The 18,288-nt window shown below is 35.5% G+C and overlaps 1 protein-coding gene across 12 annotated transcripts in view; it reads left to right on the top strand.

The window, feature by feature from the left end:
• Positions 1-18,288, top strand: part of Mef2c (myocyte enhancer factor 2C) — a 164,726-nt gene that overhangs the window by 21,649 nt on the left and 124,789 nt on the right. The window lies entirely within an intron of this gene.

The following is an 18,288-nucleotide window of genomic DNA, read 5'->3' as shown; positions in this document are numbered from 1 at the left end:
CAGCTCCAGCAGGGCTGTCTGCCAGAGGCCACCTTTTTGCATCCTCTTGCCTACCAAAGTGCTGGCTTGAGAAAGCTTAATTGGTGGGGACCAGAAGCAGTGCCCTGGCCATGGTAGTCTATGCATTTCACAGTTTGTGTTTGTATTTCAGCATGTGCTCTGTTGTTTAGATCAAGGGAAATATTAAGCTATTTAAAAACAAACAGGACTAAGTTCCTTAGCCTGCCTTCTGTTTGGACTTCGGATGAAAGTTACCAAACTAAGTGACAAAGTTAGCCATAAAGGAAGTCTGTAGAGACAGGCACATTGTTTATTGTATGATTATGTATTATGCAAGTGTTTGAGTTCAATGCTAATGTTGTTTCCTCTCCAGAGCAAGGCCACTAATTCTTAAGGGAAATTTCATACCTGAACCATTTTGTACTATTCTAGATGCTACAGTCATTCTTTGGGGAAAGGCTTTTCCTCACATTTTTGAAGCGGATGTCCTATAAAAAATACTTTGTATGTAAATGCTGACCCTGTAAGTAGAATCAGGCTCTCTGCCGGTTCTGTAACTGGTCCTCGGTGGAGAATTCATTGCTTTGACACAAAGTGTGTTTTACTATTGCTAACCTGATAGTAACTCTAACAGTAACTGTTCTAAGGAAATACTTGATGACTGCACACGTTTTCTTCACGCTGTAAAGAAAACTCCAGTTGCCGTTCCATGCCAGTCCAGAAGAGTGAACAGGCTCTCTGTCAGTGGCACCTTGCAATGAAATTGTGGTTACAAAGTAAAGATATTTATGTGGGGATTAATAATTCCCCTCCCTGGAGACTTGCTAGAACATGAAACGTGGCCCCCTGTGAGCCAAGCTTAACCTTGTAGACATACCAATTTTAGCCTGAAGTGGCTCAGCAATTTTCAGTTTACGGCTAAACTATCTCATTTAATTTTTAAAATAATGTCAGCTTGGGCTAGTCTTAAAAAGCAGTTCACTATGTATCAGTATGGCACAAGTGGAGTTTTGTGCCCTATTGATTCAATTATAGAAAATGCAGCAACAAACCTCATTATCATCCTCTAGTATAAGGATGAAATTAATCATTAAGTTTAGAAGTAGTCCCAAAGCAAGTGCATGGTTGGTAAAATGAGATGTCCCTATGTCCTGTCTTAGGAAACAATTCCTTAAGTCAATGAGCTTTGTACTACTTTAATCCTGAATCAGATTCCAATCTTGATTCTAAAATTATCCATCAAAACATACTTTACACATAATTTTTTGTTTAAAATTTGATTTCCCAGTCAAGTAAAAGGGCCAATAGCTGGAAGTTATCTTTGCTCCAAGCTGTGCTGAACTTTATTTTTTTAAAAAATTGCTGTTCTTACTAATATGGTTTACATCGCTTTGGAATGTGTTGTGCAGTTCTCATATGCTTTATTAAAAACTGTATTTTACTTCATTCATTAATTACGCTATTTCCATCCTGGTTGTGGTGCATGTGAATGTATCGGAGGATAATGCTAAGATATGCCATTTATTTCATCCTAATGTTTTTTCATATTTGTTGATTTAACAAATGGCCATATCATAATAAGAAACAACTTTCCTCCCTTTAAGGTTAATCATGGGCCTTAACTTTCCGGGACACAGATACTAAATAACCAGAGGAAACTTCACTCACAAAGGCTTGTTGTAACTTGTCTCATTTTTTCAGGCTTATTTTACAAAATTTTGGGAAATTTATTCATCCCTATAAGAAAGTAACCAATGATTCCTGAAAATTGATTCCTGAAAAACAGTATATTCTATAGATTTCAAATACCTTTTCAGTTTTCTCCTTGGCCTTCACCTTACTCAGTGAATAAGCTGAATGGCATACAATTATGTATTTTTAATAAATTATTCATGTATATACATTTCTTTAATAGAAAACTATACTATATCACTCTTTGGTAAAGGTTAGCATTATCTTTTAAAACTTTCTTTTGTTTATTTCTGTGTATTTTGTGGTTTTTATTTCCCAACTTTAAGCAATATATTTTAGCCTATGAAATCTCAGAAAGTGACAGAAATGGGGAAACAGCTTTACAGTAATAACTGTACTACATAACAAAAAATAGTTATTAAGCAGAGAACCAAGGTTTTCACGGCATGATTCAAAGCAACGTGGAGAAATTTAATGTGCAGTTAAGGTTTGCAAAGTGGACTGCAAAAGGATTACTAATTAATTTTTAACTTTTTAAATAGCTTCTTTTAAGAAAATGCTTGTCTAATGAATGTTTAGCTTAGAACAGCATGCGTATTTCTTTTACACACGTAGAGTAATGGTTTGAACCGAATGAGAGGCTTTCGTTCCTGTCTCTGGTGCTTAGCCAGTATGCTACATGGAGAAGAAGAGCTGACTCTGACCTCATTGTCAGTACTGTCCCTAGATCCCATGGACTCATTCAGGGAAGCTTAACTCGTCGCTGAGATCTGTTACCTTCGAGAAATCCAATCAGATTACAGAGGCGAGTCACAAAACCGAAGCATCAACAGGGTACACCTTACAAAAGGCAGATTACACAGTTCACGTGCTATTCTCATAGGGCAGAGATAAAAGCCGACTGCTGAGGAACGGCGAGACCCTCTGATTCCAAGTTATTGCTAGATAAGTATGCCACAGCCCTGTTGCTTCGTCGTTATAAAGAGCAATTCCAGCAGTGGAAAATTCGGTTTTTAAGTAATAGGCTTTCAATAGTGCAGGAAAAGAAAGTACGTTCCTTTGCGTGCTTTCTTGTTGCTTAAATTTTAATTTCCATCAGTTCTCTATGAACAGGCATCAAGTCGTCTTGGTTGTGTGAAGGTTACCATAAAGCTTAAATGCATTAAGCGATTTCAGAAGAGTTGTGCAGAAGGTAAAGCGGAATTGGCTAGAAATAAAACACCCTCATGCTACTGAACAATTGATCAGAAAATGCATAATTGCCAATATCCAATATGTTTGTTGTTCTGTTACCAAGTATATTCTTAATCAAAATGAATAGTTATGTAGTTATGAACCAATACATCCAAAATGTATCTCTATGGGTGTTTATTGGTGAAATAATCTATATGTTATATATGTCTATTTTATAAATGTTATATAAACATCATTCTTTATGACAAAATATAATGGTTTAAGACTTTGTTAGCATATAGTTTTGTTTTACCTGTAGCATTTTTAGAACTCAAACTTCACACACATCCAACACTTCAGTAATTTCTTCTTTCTTTTAAAATTGAAGTCCTTTTACCCTTCTGATGCCTCCTAGTGTTTCACACAATAAAACACTAATGAGTCATCCATAAGTGTAAACATTGTGTTTTCATTGCCTACATATTCTGTGATACATAAAATCAATATTTATGTGTTTAATTTTCTGTGCATTACTATAATAAGATCGGATGCTGTAGTGAATGAGATGTTTCATCTGTGGACTTGTGACACATATTGGTTTACTTTGACTTTAACAACATTCTGCTAAGTGTAGTAAGTTTATACCTTCAGTTACAAGTCATGTAACCTTTTCTTATATTCACTATTATTGCACATGAAAAAATAGTAGGTCTCCCATTTTGTGGACCTGAAAATTATATAGCTGAGTTCATCATCAAAAAGCTGATAAAAGGATGGTAAAAGAATTCATCATTTCATTTAAGCAAAAACTCCCTCAAGAGATCTTAACTTTTGTGAACTCCATGTATTCACATGTGAATTTTTATTGTGAATGATGCATCAGAAAGATTTTTAAAAATAAGAGTAAAGATTAGTACACAAACTTCCACAAATGTGGAGTATTATTTCTCTTAAAATAGCAATAGGAAAACTTGATCAGGGAATAAATGGCTCTGTGTGATAGAAGGGAGGCTAATTAGGACATAATTTCTCATGGCTCACAAAGTGCTTTCATGAGACAGACAGCAGTGGACAGCAACTTCAGAGCAAGTTTTCCATCCTTAGAATCAGAGCAAAGACTAGCGATACTCTTGCATAACTGTGCCTTCTGGCAGCTCTGATTCTACCTAAGACAATTGGTATTTGAATTTGTGATATTTTTTTCCTTTAATACGATTAAGAAAGGGGACATTCCCCTTACAGTTCTAAATTCAAGTTCAAAAGCTTGTAGCATCTATGGGCCTGCTCCTTAGCTGTCACAGTGCATGTGTACACACCATATTCACTAATACTCACTGTTCGGAGGACCAAAGGGTAAATGCTAGATCTGAGATTAGTTAATTCTGTTACACACACACACACACACACACACACACACACACACACGAGAGAGAGAAAGAGAGAGAGAGAGAGAGAGAGAGAGAGAAGGGGGAGGTGGGAAAGGGAGGGGGAGTTCTGCTTTAAAAATACACAGAATATTAGCAAATTTTGCTTATGGATTATTTTGTTTTAGTTAGTGATACAGTGTTATTCCAATTCTTTGCTTGTTGGAAAATGTTCAAAGAATGTAAGGGGGTGTGCTCCTTTCATTTAGGGAAGCAAACATCTAGGAAGGGGTGGGCCTTTCCCACAGGAGCCGTATTGCTTCCCCTGGAGAATTTAAGTGAACATGCGGTATGTAAGAGAATGGCACGTGAGAAATGGAATGATTTGTTCTAGTTAGTGAGCAAAGGAAACCATCAAGATTCTTCTCCCCTGAAAACCAGCTCCTGTTGCTGGTTTAATGTCCAGTGCTTCAGCGTAGAGGACCATGAAACAAAAAAACTGACATTTCCAGTGTTCATGCTCACAACTCTGAAGTATACTTAGATAATTTTGACAACTATCATATTGTGCGCAGTACGAAGATATAAAGATAAAGGGTGCTGAGACAGATATTCCCGAGCCCCACTGGGAGAGTATATAGATAGCACCAGTGTGCCCATATTCTTTCTGTCTGTTAAGAAACATAATGTTAATGACAAATAATACCATAGTAAAATGTAAGAAAATTGAAAGATAATATGACATAATATTATTTTACACTTACTTGCTCTCACTGCGCAAAAAGGGCACATTCATAGTGAGGAAGGAATTTATGCTCCCGGATATATAAATCTACAGTTTAGATTCATTGGCAAAACAAGTGACATTTGCTGTCACTGTTATATATCTGCTATACATTGCTGTTTAATTCCAGAAATCCAACCTCAGGCTTTATTTTATTTTTAAAATGCAACCATTGTAAACAAAATTCAGAGTACACATGAATATAATTTTCTGAGGCCACATTGTACAGCAAGTCAGCGATATGACAAGAAATAAATGCAATAAACTTATTTTAAAGAAAAGCTGTAGGAATAAGTACTCTTTAATAATGTACACATTTGAGAGACTTGATTAATTCTTAATGCAGAAAATTTGAAATGAATGAAGCAGTGGTGTTTATCCTGCCTACTGAATGACAGTGCGAGTCTCCAGTGATGATTTAAATAAAGTCCCTTTAACTTGTTTTAGTGACTGAAGGAAGCAACCTTTGAAGCAGTCCCTAGTGAGAGCCTTCTTTCCCCAGATTGCATCCTGAGCATCACGGATTGTCTTCCTGCATCCTGTGATAGATAACATACATACGAAGACGTTGCACTTTGTTTTAGTATATTGTGGGCTTCTAGCATGTTGAATTTTAAGTGTTAGGCATGGCCCTTTGTTAGAGGATGTGAAGTGCTTAAAAGAAATAAGCCTAAAACTACATTTTTAAAAAATGTGTCTGTAGTATTTTCAGCAAGTTAAAATGGAAACAATAGAAAGCATCCATTCCTCAAACCCTAAATATTGGTACCTTTACCTTAAATATGCTTAGTTTTTATGAAATTAGACAATATATTTGTTAATATAAGTAACTAGGAGAAAATAAGGAAATTTTCCTGGTAGGTAATAAACTTGACTTCCATTTCTTATCTCCTAATTAATTGTTGACCTTGTGTAAGGTATATAACAATCTATTTCTATTCTCGAAAGCAGATGTTATTTTTTTAATGCAACAAGATGGATTGGGATTTCTTAATAATAATTTTAAAGGTGTGGTTATTTAGCTGAAATATTCAGTGGAACATTTTATTTTTAGAAATCATGGTCACACAAGGAAGGCTTTATAGGACCGACTACCTAATTGCAGTCAAAGATCTCTTTAATGAATGAACACACACAGAAGAACGCATATTTTCAGAATATAATGGCCCTATATTTCTTTAAATTGCCACACTTTTTATATCAGAACAAAACATATGTGTCTGAGCAGATGTTTTAAGTTATATCCATCGTGTAGGTGAGTCTGTAAATGTACAATTTGACTTAAATGCCTTTGTGGGAAGGTAGTTTGAGGAGTTTAAAAAGAAAAAAAAATGGAAGCCTCCAGTTACTATAGTTTCAGCTCTTTCTTTTTTAAAAACAGTAATTACACTCAGGATAAAGAAAGGGAAATAAACTCTCTTTTAGTTCTTTTTAACATCCACACAGTTCCTGAGGTAGAGCTGGTATATTTTTGTTCTTGTGTGCGCAGGGCAGGTACTGGCAACCAGGCTAAGAAATGAGAAGTTTCTGGGTGCAGGACCAGATACAGTGCACAGCGCCACACCACATGCTCCCCTCCTCTGTCTCAGAGTGATTTCAGCCCTAAGCCATGTCCTTTTCCTCCAGCGTAGGCTGACGGCAGAGGGCCTCCTTCCTGAGCAGTGGCTCTGGAGCGGACACGCACAAGTTTTCCCTTCTTCAACTTGCAAACTCTGCCTCTTAAAATCACTACAATGTGAACTGCAATGTGGATTCAGTATGATTCCTTTTTGTTTGCATCTAGCAGTTTAGAATGCATAAAACAATAAGTGTGCATTAGAAAATGGGACTGCCTCCTTACTCCCTGCTTACGTAGTGTTTGCTGGCCTGATCAGATACCTGTGGGAGTTTTTGTTGTTGTACAAGGAAAAATATAATGTTTCTTTTCAGTGAAGCTTATGCCTGAGATTACTGATAGGCCAGATCATTTTGTGATTCAAACTAAGATCAAAGACTTTATTTCTGCTCATGTCAGGAAATAGCAATGCTCCACCACAATATGTGATGCTGCTGTGATTTTTATTGATAAACATTAACATTTTAAATAATGATTAGATCAAAATACAGAGTACAAGAGGGAACATATGTGTAGGTAATTTTACTAATCTCATGTGAAGTAAGTGGATTTCTAAATATCTGTGTTTCTAATCCTTGCCCTTGAAACTGGTCTGAAACGTCTACTTCTCTTTGGCACATCAAGTAACAAATGTTTAAAAGTAGCTTTTAATTGCCAGTTACACTTTGAACACTTACCAATGGGCTTCTTTTCTTTAAATCCTATTAAAAATAATTTCTAGCTGCCAGAGTAGTGAATTCTCATTTGTGAGAGGTGGGGTCTGATTATTGCCAGCACACCTTTCTAAAACAAGCCTTCACCTTTGGAAATATTAAATGGGACCCTTCAGGAGAAATTGGTGCTACATAATAGATATTTGTTCCACTTTTATTTTTAAACTAAATTATTGCTTTCACAATGTTCTAACAGGGTATAAATCTTAATTTAGTCAGTAACAAACTAAACCAATTATTAATTTTCTAAATAACATTGACTGAACATTCCAATAAGGAACTATAACTTTATGTTCCTTTAAAAATAGATAAATCAGATTATTTTCATTTTAGTTAAATATCAAGAGCAACTGTTTTTCTGTCAATATCAATACACACACGTTTTAAACAAAGTGTTAAAAGATTTATGTAATAGATCTTTTCAGAAAACCAAGAAAAATCTGATGAAAATATTTGTGGGCTAAGCCCTCTAACAAAAGAGAAAATAGGTTGAACTTTGATGCATATATTATGACTATAAACAGGAGTAAAAATGATATTTATTGTGTTAAGAATTAGACATCCCATTGAAAATTGTGTGAACCTTTCACTTCGATTTAAGTTAAAATATAATAGATTTCTTTGTTTTCTTAGGATAGTCCAAAATGGTATGAAAGTTTAAATCACCTTCCCTGATAAACATTGTCCACCCACTGTCAAGTTTCACATATGGAGATTTTAAAGTATACTATTTTGCAAACTATTCTTGATTTTAACGCCTGAACCTCTTTAGAGTTGCTTCTATCAAGTAGTCTGGTCAAGCATTTTAGGGATTTTAAGTTATATTAACCAAGAACTTCTTCAAGGTGCCTGATTTCCATCCATATTTGAGGAGACTTCCTAAGCCGGTGGTCTTTTTGTAAAGGTTTCTGTGATCAAGGACACACAATCTACATTGTAATCCTCTCCCCTTCTTTGTTAACTGTTTAAGTTAACAAAGGAAATAAGTTAACACCTGAAACAATCTACAGTTCTTACAATTGTTACCTTTGTTACAATTCTTACATTTGCTAAATTGAAATGTATAAATTCATCTGGATTATCTTCTTTCCCTAAGCGAAAGTAGCAAGTCTGGCTGTTTGAAAAAGCCAAAGTGTCCAGGATTTGACTTACCGGATTTATTGGAAGCCCAATAAGTTTGTATAGGTTAGTGGTTAAGGAAATAGTTACCTACATTTTTCTCTCACACTTATACTTTTCTCTCTTTTTGTGAACTAAGAACAATTTCCACAGAGATGTGCATCGATTTCCAAGGGCCTGCCTGAGTTTCTCAGTTCCCAGAGCTGGTTGCTTGTGGCTCATTGGTCCAAACAGACGGACAATGTCTCTTGATTTGGCCAGAGTAAGAGAGAGCACTGTGAGCCATCTCCTTCTTTTCTTTCATCTACAAACTTAAACAGTCTTAAGAATTCCTTGCTTGACCCTTTTTTCCCCTTTTTACATATTTATTATTTTTGGACCTTGTCTGATCATCCTTATCAAAAAAATCAATCTTTTGGTATTGTGGAAGCTCGTGCACTTTGAACTTGCTTTGACTACCCATGTGTGACTGTAAAATAGGTTCAGGTGTTAACTTATTTCCTTACACTTGAAGCACTGGTGTGGTTCATACACTGGTGGGTTCAACACAGGACAATATGATGTTACAAAAGAGCTCCACGTACTGAACTTGAAAAAGTAAGGACTACAGGATAGGATCTCTGTCAGAAACTACTGTGGTTTTAAAGTCAGTGGATGGCACGTTCACAACAACAATGAACACGTTCTTGAGCTCTCAGAAGAGGCTACATTTATGTATGAGCTAAAACAATTTAACTGCTTCTGTGAGACTCGATGAAGCCTTTGGTCAGATCTCAGGTGTGTGTGCATGTGTGCACACATGTGTTTATGAAGTAGAAAGTGGAGGTGAATGAGAGCAGATTAAATCAGAGGCACGAAGCATGAGAGGAATGGTGATGAATCTGAAAGAAAGAGAAAATTATTTAAGCGAACACAAAGCGTTTAAAGAACAGCAATGCTTATTTGCTGTTCCGTAATTACACACGCGCCATTACATACATTGTGTGCCTATAAACTGTGGAGCATGATGATGTAGAGCAACAGCCCCAACTGGGTTCCAAATCTGTCTGACAGTTCACTGGCTGTAGTTTAAAGCAGGTTATCTCACCTCCAGAAAACCCCAGGCCAGCATCTGTAAAATGGGAGTGATTACACACAGCTCATGAAGGGTCTTTGAAGGCCCTGTGCATAGAAACATTATGCAAACATATAATGAATGCCCAGTAATTATTAAATTGCTTCAGTACCACTCTATTTTAACAATTTTATATCCGACTAATGAGAATCTCTCAGAAATGTTTGGACGAATAGTGTTTGTTTTTTTTTGTTGTTGTTGTTGTTGTTTGTTTTTTACTTTTTTCCCCCTGCAATATCTTTAGATCATTGAGTTACTGTCAGGTCAAATGTTTTGTCTGGACTCTATGTTGGGTCAAATTTAATGACTACTAAATAAAATATACCTCTTCCTCCAGGAAAACCAGAATCTTCACATATCAGATATTATTTTCAGAACGTAAAATGGGACTACAGGAATAAAAGTAACTCCATCCTTGACTGTTATAAGGCATTTATTGCAAGTTTTGACTTTAGATAGATTATTGCTTAACAGTACTGGTTTCAAAAGGATTTCAATCCAGAAAAAGTGGCTGATGCACAGAGTTGAAGGTGCTCTAAGAATTTTGTAGTTTTCCGTTTGTTTAAGCCAGCACTTGCCTTTAGGGCTCTATCAGCATTTGTTTACCTTCCTTTATAATTTGGCTGTGTGTGGTAATAGAATTCTTTACGAAGAATAAACGAGTGGTATTGAAGTCATCTTTATGTTCTTTCACAAGCATGCTTACATATAGTATGTATCATACAGAACCGGGTGAATAAATGTTTACTCATAAAGATGAAATGTACTTTTATTTGACTAGTTAAAGATAAGTAAATACATTTCTATATTATTATTTCCTTGAGTGACTATTAATTCTGAATACAGCTTACCTACTTTAAGGCAATGAACAAATGAACTTAATTTAGGTATTTTCACTCATGTAAGAAGAGATATAAAGCACAAGAAAATGCAGAATTTTACCAAGGACTTTAGCATTTGACATATAAAAGACACATTTAGGAAATTTTGATAAATCTCTGAATATTTCTGGTGCAAGAAACTGCTTGCTCTCTTTTGTTGTTTTAGTATTCACTTATTTGCTCAAAAAAATCATATTTGATAGTAGGTACTGTTGACAAAGACTTCCCAATATATACAGCCAGGGGAGTTACGTCTGCTTGAAGCAGTTCTCCCGCTTTTGAATAATGACCCTCTGGTGTGCACCTTGCATTTCAGCTTTCTTTCCTAACCTTGTTTTAATGCCTGGATAAAAGAGTGCTCAGCGCAAGGAAGGCTTGCAGAGTGGACTTCCCTGTGGTAAAACAGCATGGACAGCTCCCAACACTGCAATCAAGGACGCTTCTAAAAGCTTTAATTTAAAAATAATAATAATAATAATAAGTCTGCATGAAGATGATGGAGCCCTCTAAGGCATATGGGCTTAGAGAATTATTCCCATCTGCAACCCCCTCCCCCTGCTTAGTAGCCCTTTCCAGGGTTATGATTACTGGAAAATGGCTGTTAATCACCAGAATTTTTTTTTGACTGCAGCTGCTTCAGTCAGACTCCTAATCTATTAAACAACTTTGTCTCCAGTTTAAAATTTGCATTGTATACTGTATAGAATAAATTTTCATTGTAATCAGAGCATCCAAGAGAACTTCCAGATATGATTTATTGCTAGCGATGCGTTTGTTTGTGTGTATGGAGTTCTCTTCTGCCATTGAGCCAACTGTTCAAACAATACTGGGGTTGATCAGCGTAAGATGGAATATTACCGTACCACTTACAATAGTCACTTTTACTGAATATTTGAGTGCAGGCATACTTGGCACTTGACAGTATAATACGCACACAATTTAAAAACTTAACTCAGATATTAAAATTTTCACTTGAACCTGAAAGGCTTTTTGAAGCTCAATGTTCCTGTAACGAACCACTCTGTGTCTTTTGCAACCCTTGTGCTTATTACATTTAACATAATTTTAATAAGTAATCCAATGCCAGAGTCAATATTTAGTACTACGAAAGGACAAAATAGCCCTAATTTATAAAGGATCCTTTTTAAAGCACATTTGTACATGTAAAATTGACAGGCTACAAGAAGTGGTTGGACGATGTTCATCATGTTGGAAAGAATGTTTCAATTAAAGTTGAGCACTTTCTCTTCCAGGTCTTTTTTTCTCCATTTTTTATTTGCTGTGCCAAGGTATCCATGTGCGTTTTTCCACTGTCATCTGGCTGGCTCCCAGCAGATGCACACAATCTGTCCCGCTGTCACACACAGGGCTCGCTTTATGAGAAGAATGTGTCAGAACATGCCACTAGAGTCACTTTTGCAGGGTTTTTTAAAGAGTAACTGAGAATATATGCATTGCCCTAGTTTTATTGTACTCATCCCTTAAGATTTCTAAGAAACTTTTAGACTAGACTAAAGGCTTTCTTTCAGACATTTTTTAACCAAATATTTACTTTCTATTAAAAAGAAAATCTTAGAAGTCCACAAATATCTTTAATGATTAAATGTAAGAGGAGATATTAATAGGAATGTTTCAAATAAACCAAAGATGATTTTGGCAGAATTATCAAATTTCCAATTATGTTATTTCCTGCATACTTAAATACAAATCTACTGACATACTAGCCTTGGGTCTACAATTCTAATAAGTAATAGCTTTGTTTAAATTATTCTTTGATAAAATAATAAAGAGACAGTAATAAATACCAACTGTTTGATCTAACAGATAACATCATTAAATTAATCTCAAGTAGTTAAACTATCAAATAAATCCCCAACTTTAAAGAGACTCATCTTGCAAAGACCATTGTGATATTTTGTTTTATATACACTCACATTTTAAATATATAATAAGCAATCTTTTTCTGAGAACAACTCTTGTTCATTAAGGATTTTTACCTTCATCCTTTATAAAAAAAAATCAGGTTTATGTAGTCTTTACCGAAAATAATTTCTCTACTTTCATATAAATTCTTAAAACTTGAGTAATGGGCATTGCGTACATTCCTAAATTAATGAACTTAATTATATAATAGGACTTTAAGTTTTATGTGTGTATGCTACATATACATTCATATGCAAATAATTCTAGACATATTTACATTTTTAAAGATTTTATGATACTAAGTATATTTCATAATTAAACACTCAGTGTAGCTTGAATGCTAACTTTAAGTTATTAAAATAATTTTTGACTTGAGTAACAACTCAAATCTTAGGGAAATCAAACTTTAAAATTTACATGACCTAAACATACAGATTAAAACTGTATAAAGGAATGATAATATAGACATGTGTTGATAAAATACATATTTAGAAAAGCTTTCTCTAGGTCTCTTGCACAGGAAATTTTAGAAAGTACACTTCAGGTGTACTGTGTCAGAAGTCTTGTGTATGACAAAACTGATTCCATTCCATAGATAACTCATGAGGTATAAACTACAATGTTTTAAAACAGTTTTGCACATTTTAACAAGAAAATAACTTATAGTTGGAACTCATTGGCACTGCTGGTGCAGCATATAAATTAATTGCTAAATTATCTCTGTAGAATTAAACTACACAACTGTTACGTTTTCTCAATTCTTAAAGTAAAAGGAATCCTAGGATAAGATTTTTAAAATGATGATGTATACAAGTCTATCCTAAATTGATTGTATAATGTTTTTGGTGAGCAAGCACATAGATTTGAGCTGAATCATAAAAGCCAGGCACAGGGACACATGCATGCTATTCAGAGGTGAGGCAAAGGATCTCAATTTCAAGATCAGCCTGGGCTACAGAGCAAGACCCTGTCACGTGAGTCATTTGTTTTTCCCTTCTAACATTTTAATTTATCCATAGTTGTACATACCACATAATCTCTAATTAATTTGTGGGCACTTGCGTTTGGGGGGTTTTGGTTGCCCTGGTATTTGTGTTGGCACAGAGAGCTGAGAATCACAGGAAGCTGATGAGACGACTTGCACTGAGTCCTACTGCCTTTCTCCACACCTGTTGACAGTGGGATGGAGACCTGAGGGTAGACTAGCTTGACAACCTACTGTTGGTGTTAAGGAAGGGGTTGTGTGGACACAGGCTAACCACAATCTTTCATCTTGGTTCAGTCTGAAAAACAAAATTATTTCAAGACCAAACTCCATTTGCAAATTAAGTCATCCAGAATTGTTAATCCTAAAATCTTCTACACATCACTCACTGCATAGAAACAATCTTAAATGTCATTAAGGAGAAAAAGTTTACTGCTTTTAACACGATTCACAGAAGTTGAATACTCACAAATAGTTTTCGCCTTGTGAAATACTGGATTTTCCAAAAGAGATAAGCCTTCCTTTGAAAAATTAATGCCTTCCTTATAAAGAAGTAATCCGATTTCTAATCTTACTTGATTTTTAAAAACTAAAGCAAATATACTTTCCAATGTAAATTTCTTTCTGGTTACTGGGGAGATGAGCTTTGGAAGCATTTCATCTTAAAAACACTTAGAGTTTTGTGAGTTGCTTCAAGTTCCAACAAGGATGAGTCCTCAACCTTTTAAAAAGATGTGAAGATGGTCTTCCCAATGGGGATAGGGATACCTTTCTTTGTGGTTAGGATGTGATTCTTTATTTGCATTTGCTTAGTCATGTGTCTTTTTAGAGCAAAGATAGATCATTTTATGAAACTGCCCCCAAAATATGTATTATTCATAGAGTAAGAAAGTTATCAAAGTCTCTCCCATTGCATACATGCATCAAAGACTCTTGCTGCATGGATAATGGTGCACTGGACAGCAGTGACCAGAAGGCTTTCCACTCAGCTCTCTTTCAAGAACGTCAAGACAGTTGCATTTTTTTTCCATCTGCACTGACATATGTTGCCCAGTTGGTTTTCAATACTTGTTGGCTTGGTTGTATGAAGTAGGACTGATCTATAAATATAACTGATACTTTCAACTGTGACTTAGGAATTCTGCCTCTACTTTTCTCCACTGTCCCTACCCAACATATCTCTAATAACTCATATAACATTCAGGATATGTGTCAACAGTTTGCATTGTTAATTTATGAGAACCATGTATTGCAGTTGTTGTTGGTAGTAAATATAGTCGCTGACAATTTTGGAGACCTTACTCTTAGGAACTGTAATAAGATCTTAAAACGTTGTAAGTTTATTAGTTTATTTATTCCTCAAAACTTAATACATTCTATTATATTGTACATTTATCATACTTAGGTGAAGAAATAGGGACGAAACCATTTTAAGTAACTTACCTAAAATTTCCCAATAAGGGCTACTCATGAAACTCCACCCCATATGTTCTCCAGAGCCTATTCTCTTCCACACTGAGCTAAAACCTTACACACACCATATCTGTTAGGTAACAAGGAAGGACTCAACTATTCCTTCTGAATTTTCCATGCGTGGTTATGGAAAAGTATTTGGTAATTTGAGAATAACATAATACATATGTTTGTGTTCTTTCTGAACAGAACAGAGACGAGCATTAGTTGGATGTATCATTCTATATTGGTAATCTAAAGGGAGAAAATTACTGAATATTTGATAGGCAAGTAGTATCTTATTACTGTTTGTAAAGTGCACTTTCCGGTCATAGTGTGAAGCTAACTAAGGTGTGAGCAGGCAGTTTTTCATCATTGTCTGCTGATTTCTATTTTGGTTTTCATCCATTGAGCTGTTTCCCTTTTAACCTTCATTTGTATGAATTACTGTCATCTATATAGTTTTTATTAAGGGATTTGAGTTAATAAACAAAGTTTTACTGGATTTTAAATGAACTTCAGGAATCATTTAGTTAATTTAATTACTGCGGGGCATATTCTGGAAAGTTCAAGCATACCTTCTAAGTTTTTCTTTGTAGCTCAAATCCTGAAACCAGTGAGACAAAGTGATGGCTTAAGATAGGCGCTGCAATATATAAAAGCTAATGCATATACTTTATTCATCAAATGTGGCTTTTAGATTTTAAATTAAGTATTTCTGGGCTCAATAAAAAAGCTTTAAAAATGGAAAAGGAGCCTGTTTAGATTTTGTTTTGTTTTGTTTTTCATTGTTAGCGAACAGTATTAATTTTCTTTCCTCTCACAGAGTTTCTTTGCAAAGTATTGTCATAATTTTGAATGGAAGCGGGGACAGAGCCTGGTAGAGGTCAAGTGGCACTCAGAAATCTTGAAACTACCAAATGTATGAGCTTGGGACTCATAATTAATAGCTACCATACTTTTAATGCCATGTGTTGCCTGCCAGATTCCCACATCCCCCATTAGCAACTAGATTTTATTCTCCTTTGTTTCTGTATTGAAGAGAAAGAAGTGCTTGTTTGGATTACACTAAATAACCAAATAACCTATGTCCTTTGTATTTTAGGATGCTTTTATTAAAAATGTCTTTTGGCTATTGTGTATTATTTGGGATTAACTTGCTACAGTAATAAATAGCCTCCTCCATCACTCCGATGCCTGCTGACAAGAGGAATTCAGCCTTCTGTGTGGTACTGCCTCTCTGGTCAGCACTCACTCTTTACAGCAAAACCAATAAGGCCTGTAGTTGCCTCTGTTTCCTAACACAATTTGGCGTATAGGATTTGACTTCATCTTTTTTAGAACTTCCCAACTATAATAGACACTCTTACGGGGCCATAGAGCATCAAACCTATTTTATAATTTATTTGAATTCTAAATATATAGAAAATAGGTATTTATCATAAATGTCTTACATTATTTAAACCTTGAGGAGATAGCCATGATGTTGGAAAAGTTTATAAAAGAAATTTATGTTATTAGTAATACTTCCAGAAGCAGACTGAGATATGCATTAATAAAGACCTTTTAAAAGTATTTTCATAACGTTTAATCATTCAGGGAGTAAAACCAACAATTTCTCACAAACAGAGTCATTCAAAATCTGTGTGACAGAGTTAGTCTTGGATGTATGTTAAGTAACAAAGGCAGAACATTGAGTTTTCCTTGTGTAGTTCATTTAAGTAATAGGGTTTCAACCTTGACTAGAGGAGAAGCTTTTCAAACATGTGATACTCAGATCCCACCTCCAGATTTGGATTAAGCTGAGCTGCCATCTGGGCATTGTGGGTTTGGAAAGCTGCTTGGGTGCTTTTCATGTAAAGACTGGCTTAAGAATTCCTAGTTAAAGGATAAATGTGGATTTTAAGCATAGGCATGCAACGCTTTCCATCCTGAGATTTACATAAAAAAATAAACATGGTCATTTGGTCTCTGCCCTTAAAATTGTATTCTTCAGCACTTGCTCATAAATGCCAACTTTGAACGTCTTGGTCAGTCTGTGCATTCAGAGGTGAGTGGGGTATTAGAGATACAGATGTGGCCGAGGACAACTCTGCCCCCGAGAAAGTCAATCTCATGAGCAAATGAAAATGCCAAGTGAAGTTATAAATTCGATGTGCTCAACACTGTAGTGCAGGTTACATGAAAAGTGAAGTCAGTGCTGATGTGATGAAGTGTTCGATGCTTTCTCTCAGGGTAGTCTTCCGTAGAGAAAGAGACACCTAATGTCAGATTTAAAAGATGAAACCAAGCCCTGGCGGTTTACTGGAAAAGGGAGTGTGGGCAGCTAGTGCCCTCTGAGAAAGCAAAGGATTTCTCGTGGTTTTCATGGTAGGCCATATTCTCAATTATGATTTTCCATTTTGAAAAAACTGCTCGGGCATTTGAAATTTCAGGGAACTAATGAAACTGTGAAGAAGGACCAGAAGTAGGACAAGCTAGGCTAATCCCTTTCCATTCTCTGGTATGCCACAAAACCTCCCTGTTGGGGATCTGGAGCTAACTTGGAGGACTGGCTCCTCGCCTCCCACTCATGCCCTATTTCCTAGACACAGCTGAAAGGAAGGATGCCGAGCCTGGTCCTCCTCTGCAATCCCTGCGTCGTCAAAGGATATAGAACAGGTTATGAATAAGAGAGAGGAGCACCAACAGAGAGATGCCCCAAGGATTCTTTATAGAAAGAAACGCAACTTTTATCTCATACAAAAGTAATTTAAAAAAAAAAAAACTTCAGCCAACATTTTCCTTTTTCTTTCCTGTTCTAAAGAAATAAATAAAGTACTTGAAGGATATCTTTGGGGAAAGGAATCTTGTGTAATTTAATAGAAAGCTATTGAAAATATGCTGATGGAAGGGAGTATGTCCTTTTTTTTAAGTTAATTCAATTTATTGATGTTAGATATTCTTTTTAATTTTTTGAGATTATAGTATAATTTTTTTAATTCCCCTTTCCTTTTCTCCCTCTGAAACCTCTCATGTACATGTTCTAGCTATCTTTCAAATTCTTAGCCTCTTTTTCTTTCTCTATTGAGATGTATTATATATTTGCTATTAGTCTGCTACATATTCCTAGATATATAAATACACTGTGCTCACTCTGTGCACATTGGCATTGGATAATCAGTTGGTGTGCTCCTCCCTAGGGAAGATCTTTTCTCTTGCTCTCAGCATTCCTTAGTTGCCTCAGGTCCTTTGCAGAGGGTTGAGGCCTTGTGGGCTTCTCCCTAAAATGTTAGCGTGTCTATGATGTCATTCCTGTTCAGAACAGGTTTATGCAGGGATAATGAGGAGACTTCATGGGTGGGAATAAATCTTTAACAGCAAACTGTGGGCCTTAAAATATACAACGAATCTGATGAACTGGACTTGCTTAATACATATAACCAAATATAAATTCAAAGTATATAAGCACATACATGTAACATACAAACACA

Source organism: Microtus oregoni, unplaced genomic scaffold, assembly GCF_018167655.1.
Source record: "Microtus oregoni isolate MIOR12 unplaced genomic scaffold, Mior012 000014F_ref0000157, whole genome shotgun sequence".
Classification (NCBI taxonomy): domain Eukaryota; kingdom Metazoa; phylum Chordata; class Mammalia; order Rodentia; family Cricetidae; genus Microtus; species Microtus oregoni.
This window is presented reverse-complemented; position numbering and strand designations above follow the sequence as displayed.